Below are 12,200 nucleotides of genomic sequence, written 5' to 3' on the forward strand. Positions count from 1 at the left end.
GTACACTACTAAACACGCAAGCGACGGTTCAAACTAATTTGCGGTAGGATTTTGGAAAAAAAAAAAATTCTCTCTCAAATAAATATTTAAAAAAATACCCCCCCACACACACATCTTGTTTTCTGTGGGACTACTTTTCTCCTGCGCCGAGACGGTTTGGCGATCCGATATCCCTCCGCTCCTCTAGCGCGTCCTCTCCATTAGATTAAAACATCAAAGACTTCCCAGTCAGTGAGTCGTGTATTTTATCTTCTTGATTTGAGTCTGAATATCTTTCAGATTCTTAAAGAGTAACTGTGCGTTTTTTCAACCATGTTTTCCATCTGTAGTTTCAAAGCAAGTTGATGTGAATGAGCAAGGTTTTTTTTTCAACATTACCGTTGAAGCAGATTTTTTTTAATATATAAAATTGGAACTAAACAGATAATTTACTCCAATTTAAAAAAAAAAAAAAAATTTTGGAATTCGGTTTCCAATTTTTGGGGTCACGAATTGCAACTTTCCACGTTGGAGGAAACTTTGGGCAGTTGATGATAAAAATAATAGTGCTGGTAATTTAACAGGAAACTTTAGGCAGTTGATAATAGAAATATTAGTGCTGGTAATTTAACAGGAAACTTTAGACAGTTGATGATAAAAATATTAGTGCTGGTAATTTAGCAGGAAACTTTAGGCAGTTGATAATAAAAATATTAGTGCTTGCAATTCAACAGGAAACTTTAGGCAGTTGATAATAAAAATATTAGTGCTTGTAATTCAACAGGAAACTTTAGGCAGTTGATGATAAAAATATTAGTGCTGGTAATTCAACAGGAAACTTTAGGCAGTTGAGTATAAAAATATTATCGCTGGTAATTCTACTAAAGCAGCGAGCTTTATTGCGGTTCATCTGCTGATCTAGCCTTTCATTTTTTTTGGTGAGGTGTGTGTGTGTGGGGGGGGGGGGGGGGGGGCAGATATGTCTAAATATATAACGTGGGGAGGGATAAGGTATACTGCTCAAATTCCCAACTGAGATCTAACTATTGCCGTACAAGCATACATTACAAGATTAAGAACAGTTTATATATTGCAATAAAAATTACAAATATAAAAATAAATTGTAAATTTTTTAATAGGTCTGCATTTTTATCGTAATATATTTTATTGGGGGGGGGGGATGGGGGTGGTGAGCCTTCGTTTACTATGCCCTATATCCGAGAATGCCTCAATGATTCTTAGAGTGTATAAATAACGCTCATAATGTAGATATTTTAACGTGTTTCCCAAATGTAGAAAAAATTCAATTAACAACATGAACATTAATCTAAGTATTTATTGTAATATAACTTCCAAATTAACCGCAACCACGGCTATAACTTCTAACAGAAGCAGGACTAATGTAAACAAAAAATGGTCTTGGCTTTTAGAATGTATACACCGGCCCCAGTGCAACAAATCAGTTTGCTTGTAATAAAGCAGAGCTGGAGAGTTTTAAAATAAGACAATTTACGTGCGTGGCTGTCTTAACTCTAACCCTAGTCAGATATTAAACGAAGACACAAAGCAAACATCCTTTACAAAATAAAAATAAATTCGTTTGAAATTATTTTTAGCATACAAACATTAAAAGTAAAATCTATTTATAACAGTACATCAATACATTTCGAGTTAAAATAGCTTTCACGGTGTGTTTTTCAAACTATCGTTACAGTCCGTTATATGACTGATGTTTTAGTGCATGTTTTCATGTAGTCTAACTCGTCATATAATTTATTGCGTGTTTTAAGAAAAAAGAATAAAAGTGAAATATACAGGTATTAAAATTATTTTTTTAGTTAGGTGTTTAAAGTTTTAACTGTACCCAAACGAGTACAAGAGAAATTCAAATCCCCATAGGTTCGAGACCACCCAGCTCTGATGTCCCTCAATGATGTCATAAAACGCTAACCACCGAAATAAAATAAAACTAAAAATGTTAACTTTTGAAGCGGGTAGACCGCATTCGTGTCGACAATCTTTAAATAATTCCCTTGAACAGTGAATGCAGAGGCGTCGCGAGGCGGGGGCAGGGGGAGGGGGGCAGAGCGACCGCACCGGATGACACCATTTAGGGAAGGTAGACACCAAGACAAAAAATTTGCAAGATATACAGAATAAGTATTTTTTCCCTAGTTCAATGCATGGTTAAAAGTATTTTAAGTCCACAATGAGGATCCCTACAAAAAAAAAAAAAAGGGGGGGGGGAGGGGGGGGTGACTCCATGGCGTAAGAATGCAAACTATAAAGAAAAAACAATGTTACACCCAGCTGAATTAACAATAGATTATAGATAAACATCATTAGTATTAAATGTGAACTTTTAAAGCTTTTACCGGGGTGGGGGGGGGGGTGTGAAACCAAAATTTACAGAGAAGAAAATCGGGATGGAGGTGGGGGGGGTGGTCGCGTCACACCATGAGGTACCACACCGGGTTACACCCGGCCTAGCGACGCCACACTGTATATATATATATATATATATATATATATATATATATATATATATATATATATATATATATATATATATATATATATGCATACGTGTGTGTATGTGTGGGTACACACACTGGTTTATCTTTACCAAACGGACGAAACATTTTCGTTAATGAACCAGGTGGCATAGAACTAAAAAAAAAACTTTACACCTTTCTTGAGTGCGAATTTCATCAAGTGCTGTATATTTACCAACACAGTCCAACACAACTCACTGAAAATATACACAGTAACCCTAACTGTGTAAATTAGTTTTATGGTGGTTACGTCCCTTTAAACTTCCCCCAGATGATGAAAAGAAAGAGGTGCTAAACGCTAAGAGACTATGAACACAGCGCTGAAGTTCTAAGGGAGGGAATAATTTTGTTGTGAGTAGGTGACCCGCTCGTGCGTACTATGACTTGTGAATTATTAATTTATTAAATTTAGCACAGTTCATCAAGTGCACGGTGATGAAAGCGATGAATCATGAATATATTTAAAAAAAAAAGATAGTAGTAGTATTAGTAGTGGAAGTTAATCATTGGATATTGTTATAATGTTAAATAAGGATGCTATTATGTAATTTCTGTTTGTTTATGTTTCTCAGCCTACAGTTTACTGTAAGTCATAGAGAAACAGGTTTAAAGTTAAAAACATCGTGCAAATATACATATCGACATGAATATTCAGAATTTAATTTTCCAAGAGGCGTATCGAGGGTGGGGCGGGGGGGGGGGTGCGGATCGCACCTGGTGATACCATTTACGGGGGCGACACCATGGGAAAAAAATGCAAAATGTACAAAAGAAAAATGCTTTTTACCAGTTCCATTAATTAAAGTTAAATAGTCTTTTACGTACAAATCGACAATTATTACAAGAGGGAGGAGGTTACGACACCATGACGTAACGTGCTAACTATAGAGAAAACAATGCTACATCCAACTGTATTATTAGAAGACTATTTGGCAAACATCGTTACTATTAAGACTGCAATGATTAAAGCTTATGCCGACACACACACACATACACAAATATATATATATATATATATATATATATATATATATATACATATATATATATATACATAAATAAAAAAAAAATATATATATATATATATATATATATATATATATATAGTATATACCACGTTTCTTGGGAGGGGGGGGGGGGTGACACCACCAAGTGCCGTACCGGGTGACACCTGATTTTGCGACGCCACTAATTTTTCCCCTGTTGGTATCGTTCTTAGGATCAAAGTAAGGGGAACGATCGTTTTTGGACAGTCAGGGTATCGATATTACACCAAATCAATGAACAGATCATGCCATCGTTTTCATCCGTGTCTAATAATTGAGTAGCAATTTATTAGAAAGAGATGTGTCATAATTTCAAAGAATTATTTCTAATTTTGATAACTAATGAACAGTAAATAAAATTGGAACAGCATATAATTGTCTTATATGTATAGAGAATATGTTCCAAATTTCATTTCATACACTCTTTACATATTCCTGTTTACTTTCTCGTATACGAAGTATGTGGAAGTATTGTAATCGTGCAAAAAAAATCGAAATCGAGATTTTAACAAATCTCCACGTTTTACACCTCCATGAGTCGGAAAAACATAATTTTGCAACATATAAGCCAGAGAATTGTGAAATACTAACAGCCAAGACTAAACATGTATGATTCTTTAAACAATTGGGACATATATGTGATTGTCAAATCAGGATGTAAAATCTATCTGTATATCAACTGCTTTTTTATTTTGCAAAATGTTTTACAGCAATTATGTATGCACTGCATTTTATTAAAAAGCATTTGATACTACCAAAAATCCAGTAATTTTTTTTTTCTTTTCCGTTTCTAAAAATAACTCGCAATCGGGTAAGTTTTTTTTAATGCCCTTACGCGTCTACAAAGCTGTCAATTTAAAATATAGCTCAGCAATGAAGATCGTATCGTTCGACATGTTTGTGTGTAGAACCAGCTTAGGGTTATCAGTCAAGGTAAATCAGTAGCTGGGTCGGTTAGAAGAGGGAACATTTTAAAAACAAACTCGGGTTAATCTGAGGATACTTGAGGTAGTGGGTTTTAAAAAAAAAATATCTTTGTGAAGTTACAGGCCAGGGGCAAGCACTCATGCTTCAAAAGCAGTGCACCTGTTTTAGCAATGTATTTTAATGAATGGCTGATTTTTTTACACAAATACACGAAAGCACACATACAGATTAACACACACACAGATTCACACACACACACACATCCGGATATATAAGTACACACACACACATAATTATATATATATATATATATATATATATATATATATATATATATATATATATATATGTATATATATATATATATATATATATATATATATAGTAACAAACTATACGCATATATATATATATATATATATATATATATATATATATATATATATATATATATATATATACGTAGATAAATAAGTATTTGTATAGAAACACACAATATATTTATATACGTACACACAACTATATATATATACATATTTAATACATATACATATATGCGTTTATATGCATAAAAACACTTATATTTATATTCATATGTATATATATATATATATATATATATATATATATATATATATGTGTGTGTGTGTGTGTGTGCGTGTGTGTGTATACATATATATATATATATATATATATATATATATATATATATATATATATATATATATATATATATATATATATATATATATATATATACATATACATATATATATACACGCAAAGCAAGAAGTGACGTATATTGAACACTATCGCATGACAGATCTGGAGGGTGTTCTATTTTCTTCACCTGGTTGCAGATCCTGTTTTGGCCCGGTCGGCCTATGCTAAAGATTTGATTTGACAACTCGCATTAATCACATCATCTCTGGGGAGATCAAATGCTAATCGGAGACACCGGTCTCACCTCACCAGGTACGACTATCTCCTCCACACATCGAAGAATGTTTCTTCCCTGGTGATTGATTGCTTTCTGATCATACACCCGGGTGCCCAGGTATTTGGGATATCCCCCCACTGATCAGGAAATTAATGATCTACCTGTTGACAAGATCGGTTGTTCATCTATTTAGCTTCTCTGAATTTCGGTCAGAAAGGTTTTGGAAAACGATTAAAAATAGAGCATGGAAAGCGTTGTTTGATTGTGAACATTGATAGCGATTTGTTTTTAGTTTTTAATATTAACGAAATAGATTTGGATACAGTCAAAACTTGGCATGCCATTTTCGTGTGCAGAGGCGTAGCGACCCTTCCCGGCGCCCGGGGTCAAACTTTTCGATTTGCACCCCCCCCCCCTCAATCTTTCGATTTGCACCCCCCCCCCCCTCGAGATTTCCATTTGCACCCCCCTTCAAACTTTCGCCACCCCCCCTCAACCTTTCAATTTAATTATTCCAACCCATTTTGGCGCCCCCTAAGGTCGGCGCCCGGGGACATATGCCCCCCCCCCTCGCTACGCCACTGTTCTTGTGGTATTAAAGTAGGAATGTGCCTCAAGTGTAGCTGATCTATTTAAAAATTAAACCTGGGTTTAGTTTCGTAAATAGTAATCCAAAATGGCGTCATTGTATGAAGGAATGCTTGCGTGTATATTTCATGACTTTGGATGTATCCGTAGATATGTTGATAAATAACTGGATAAGTCAACGGTAAGACAGATGGATTAAAGATTAATTCTACTGATGAAGGAATGACTGTCTCCTTGTATGAATCAGTGGTGAAAATTATGATTGGATGAAGGCGCAACGTGACACATTGAGTTAAAAATAGCAATACGAGTATAGGTACAAGAATGCTCAATGCAGAAACATTAAACAGCAAATAAATAACTTGCATAACAAAACAAGATGCAGTACACACATAAGTAACCGTATTTACACATAAAGTCGTACAATTACATGCCGCTAAATAAATACACAATGTATTGCAAACATGCACACGTTTTTATATATACGCCCATTGTCATTACATTCGCTTGACTCTTACATTTTCACTATTTTTTCTTGCATCCATCGTTCACTTTGCATACACTCATGCAAATGTTACCAGGAATTCAGAGATTTTAAACATACATACACATATTCTTGGCCATAAACAAACTCCGTACATACACATATACTAAATAACCGAACACATATTTTCCAGTACATATACTATACAAAATTCATCACACACATAACTGCTAATTGTAACACACATACATATTTTCCAGTACATATACAGAATACATACACACACATATATGGGACGGAGTGGTCTAGCGGTAGAGAGCTGGACTGCTAACCCGTAAGTATCGAGTTTCGAATCCGGGTTTAAGTCAGTAGACCGTCCCTGAGTCCACCCAACTCAGATGGGTACCTAACTCACGTTAGGGAAAGTAAAGGCGGCTGGGCATTGTACTGACCACACTATCTCTTCATATGCCGAGGTCACAGAAACAAGTGGACTCTACTTCACTTGCCCCATAAACCGTCAGGTTTGAAAGGGAAACTTTACTTTACACACACATAACTAATTATCCTAACACTACAAACATCAGCAAATACATATTCAAAAAGATAATAAATATATTAATCTCTAATAAAAACAGACAGCATCGATAATAAACTCTACTTGGACAACTTTTGAATCCCGAACTAACAACACGGATAAAATAAAATTTCCCTGCAGTTAACCCTGCACTCTATGGACGTGGGATTGACGAATCGCGTGTTTAATAACGTGAAGATTACAGATAACAATCTGTGGCAAACGGTGTGGGTCTCACACATCTCAGGCGCTAAGCACCTGCATGAAACCGCGAGAAGCTTGCCCGGGCCTCTAAGGAGACGGCGTAGAAACACTCTCAAGAAAAACCATTTTTCATCTACCCTCCCTTCAGTCCCTGCAGTAATCAGCTTCTTTTTGGGTTCCCCTTGAAGTCGGTATAACTCGAGTGAAGCTGAAAATCTGGCAAAGACATTAACGTTTTTTTAAAAGAAATTTTAATGGCGAAGACTTTAAAAAAAAAATCTCAAGGGGTTATCCCCCCTATAGAGGGGAAAGGGGTGGAAGGGAAATAACTGACGAGGGGGGGAGTACTGGCATATGTTTTTGCAATAGCTATCAAACGTTAAATGATTATCAGGGTTCTGGCTTCGACATGGTTCTCCCCTGGTCTAGAGTATGATTGTTTGCCAAATTAACTCTAAACGAGACAGTTGAAATTGCGAATGATTGATGGTAACGACAGACTTTTACTACTAGGGGAAAAAAATGGAGGTTAATTTTTTTCGCATTTTTTTTCTCGTAATTTAAAAATAAAAATAAAACTTTACCGAATGAGAACATAAGGATCTCGTTTATTTTTAAAACTAAAAAAAAATCTAGCCTTAGAAGATCAGCATACTACACTTAACCCTGCTAATGAGAACGTCTGTGAGTACTACGGTGAAGCTATGTACAGCTCTAGAAACGTCCATAGAACAAGGAAAGGGAGAAGGGTGGGGGATAATTGCATTGAAAAAAAGTAAAAAAAAAAGCTAATTAATAATGGAATATTATAAATACTGATACCTACCCGCTACAGAGAAAAAATAAATAAGGAGGTTTTTTTTTTTCCTTTAGAACAAGCTGCACAAACAAACGTTGTTGAAGAGGAAATACGGTAATAGTTTTAAGGAGGGCGATGTTGTAATTATGATCAAAAGAAACCCGTTTATAAACAGAAGAATGAGAAGCGGCGGTACGGCGGGGTCATCGAGTGCACATCCGGGCGCTAATACGCTTTTGAAGACGAAACATTTCTAACCCTCTTCTGTTTTTGTTCGCCGGTTTTTACCAAGATTAGGGTTAAAATTTACGTTAATCTCAATTCAGCTGATTTTTTTTTTGTTTTCGCGTAAAAAACATTAAAATTATATTCATTTTAGATTAGAAGTTGAATTTGTTTAAAAAGGAATTTAAACGAAAAATATGATTTTTTAAATAATTAAGAGATTTTTTTTTGTTGCAATTCTGACTTGCTAAAAATAGCTCTTTGCGGTTTAATTTTTAGAGAGCATGTTTTGGTAAGTCATAATATTCCGGTAATTAAAACATATATAAGCAGCCTCTGTAATAATGAGATCATTATCAATGCGCACGGTATATAATCACAGCGTGCCCATAACTTCTTGACTCAGCGTGACGCGATACGACGCACACAACGCGATTAAACCAGGCACCCGGAACAGCTTAACGGTTCGTTTCGCTATGACGAACTTTACTTTATTTAAAAATCGCCAGCCCCCGATTTTTATTTACCGGACAAAATTTATGTTCCCGAAAATTTGTAATATAAAAGAGTTCTATCTATAAAATGAGCTTTGTTTTATAAATTTACAAATGTGGGGGAATTTTTTATATATATTTAAAAAAAATTGCAGAGCCAATTATTGTGAAAAAGGAATACCGTCTAAAGCAACAGACGACGCCAGCGTGCAGAGAACCACACGCGCCCTCATCCGTCCTGGGCCAGCGAACAGCTGCAGTTAATTGCCGAACACTGAAAAGCGTTCACCGTGTCGTTTGTTTTATCTGATGATTGAAACTGGCACCCTGATTCGCCCCCTGCTCGATCAGAGCCAGACCTCAATGACGACTTGATGGGACGTGGCAGCAGTAGAAAAAAAAAGATCCCGCACGCTCCGTCATCGATTGATTGTTTCACCTAGCTCCATCTTTTTGTTCAGTCAGGATATTTAAAAACTACTTCACTCCTTATATTTACGCGTTGTTTTCGGTAAATACCACATCTGTTTTAGAAATCGGGTATTTTTTTTTTTTTTGAGTTCGCTATTTACCGCATGTTAACAATAACTGCTGTAGCAGAGGGTTAAACAAAAACGAGGTAACTGCTTTTTAAATTTTAAGAAACGAAATAATTAAGAGTTGTGTTTTCTTAGATTAGAATGTGGAGTAATTTTTTTTTACGTATTCATTATCAAATATGTTTTGAACATTGCAATGAACCAAAATTATTTACCAATTTTCTCATAGATTCAGACAAAATAAATATGAACAAAGAAACCAACTGCATTACAACTTTAAGAACATGCGATTGTTGTTATTATGGTGTTTAAGATTTTGAAATCGTAGACATAAGTCGACCCGACTCGAGTGCAACTTCGGTAATATATACCTTATTTATTATTTGATGGCCCGGGGGGGGGGGGGGGGGGGGGGGAATCTAAAACACGCCTCTGCAAACGCCTCCACCCTCTATTATCTTTCCACATAACAATTTTGGTGTGTGTGTGTGTGTGTGTGTCCCCTCCCCCCACCGCCCTGGTTTATTTTTGTTGTTGATATTTTGTTATTAAATAAGATTAAGTTATTAAATAAGATTAAGGGGCGTCCACTTTACGTTGTATAAGCCACGATTATTAAAATCTTATAACCAGTGTTTCTTCCAGACTTTTTTTCTTCGGGGGGGGGGCGGACACTTTTAAATCATATATTTTCTATATAAATCCCATATAAATCGTTCGGGGGGTGGTAGACTTTCTTCGAAGAAAGATGCCTGGAATAAACTCTGCTTATAACTAAACCGTCTAGTTATTTAGCCAATCTGGGAACACGGTTCTTTGGTTACAATGTCGCTAACTGGTTAATTAAATATTCATTAATTAACTATTCAAGTTTCCAACAACGATAGGACTGTCAATAGTTGATTGATAAAAGATTCGATGTTCTATACTGTTAATGCTGATGTTTTCTAGGGCTGCCAGTATTCTATTGTTAAACAGACACGATGCTCTATACTGACATAATGTCAGACAATATTGTCTAATCCCAAGAAATGTCTAGTGTCCAATCCTTTGATATTGAACGAATTTAACTCAAGGTGCCTAGTGGATGTTATTGATATGCATACTCCATACTTTTTTCTCCGGGGAACACCTGGAATTTTCGGGGGGGGGGGAAGGGGAGGAGGGGGCGGACTAAATTTTCCGGGGAGGGGGGTGGGGGCGGCGGACTCTGGTAAAAGTATATGTTTTCTATATACATTTCATTTCGTTCGGGGGGGGGGGGGGGGCTAGACTTACTTGTGGGGTGTGTGTGTGGGGGAGGGGGGGGGGTTGACTTTCTTGGGGGGTAGTGGAGATGCCTGGAAGAAACGCTGTTGATATGTTAAGTAACCCACATGGTGCATACAAATGTATGCTAAGTCACCGAGAACATTTAAACACGTTCATATTATTGCGAGCTTGGAAACCAAAAGAACAGATTAACTTGCCTACAAGCTGGTTGCCTTCACGGCCGCTGTTGCCCCAATCGTGATCCAAGCAGCGAACCGAAAATGATTTTTGTATCAAGCTATAATATCTATATATATATAATTCTCTTCTGGGAGACGCTAGAAAACAAGCTGTAAACGCGCTCCCTACCTCCCCACCCCTACATGGTCTTAGTGAGCTGTGTTCACTCTAAATGTTTACAAACAGAGCCGGGTTATGTGACGACTATTAGGGGCAGATAATTTAGTTTAAAACGATTTTAAACGTAGGGGGGGGGGGGGGGAGGGGGGAGGGGGGAGGGGAGGGGGAGGGGAGGGAGGAGGGGGTGGGGTGGGGAGGAAGGGGGGGGTTATGGTCCTTAACGAGCTACTTAAAGTGTTTTAAAGAAATATTTTCAGTGGCAGCGTTGGTACTGTCGAATTCACAAATTATGAATTACTGAAAAATAGAAAAAACAACAACTAAAATAGCGGCGTATGTTATGCCGCGGGCCGGCTCGTGTAAATTAAAGAACCTCGGTCATAACTTAAGCTAGTTCACGGGAAAACCGCTGCAGAGCCAAGATGTTTAGAACTTAATGATAACATGTAAGTGTTAAGATCGTCGTACGTTGTCCTTCAAAAATCGACCCTGTCCACATCTCACATAGTAACAGTAAGTAGACAAATTAATAAGCCTATTGTGCTATGACTCAACTTTATCCAGTTCAAATGCAGCAATTTTATTCAAGCTTGTAAGTGCATTAATCTCCGATGACAATGTAAGAGTATCTTTACTAAATTTAATGATAACAGGGGAGATAACAAGATTGTATACTAGTGATCGATATATCAGTTAGTCGTCGAGGGACTAAGTCGATTCAGATAATAATTTGTGTTCTAGAGATTGCACGCTACTGTTTGGGTTTTAAAGGCAATAATTTTAGTCGTATTTGTTGTCGACTTTATTAAAAAAACTATTACTAAAAGTAGAGGATAAACCAAACAAAACAAATGCACTGTGTTCGCTGAAGTAATACACTTACAATTTAGTACCACTTATTAGAAATAAAGAATGAAAGTTTACTTTATTATCTAATTTACATTCATCCACCTGCAAATGTACCCAATTTTAAAATAATGATTTTAACAGCATATCTATTTACTTGTGTATGAATAAGTTCAATTATGTAAAATTTGTTGATGTTGTTGTACTTGTAATGAAAAAGTAATATAATTTTGTAACTGCCAAAAAAAAATTATCTAATTTACATAACATTCAAAAACTTAAATTTAGAGAAAAAAATGCTTTAATATTTATTTTGATTATTTTACATTATTTATTTATTTATTTTGTGGCTAGATAAATGGGAACTTATTCTTGTATTATTTTCG

Source organism: Physella acuta, unplaced genomic scaffold (genome assembly GCF_028476545.2).
Source record: "Physella acuta isolate Inbredline_101_S28 unplaced genomic scaffold, ASM2847654v3 ptg000788l, whole genome shotgun sequence".
In the NCBI taxonomy this organism is placed as follows: Eukaryota; Metazoa; Mollusca; class Gastropoda; family Physidae; genus Physella; species Physella acuta.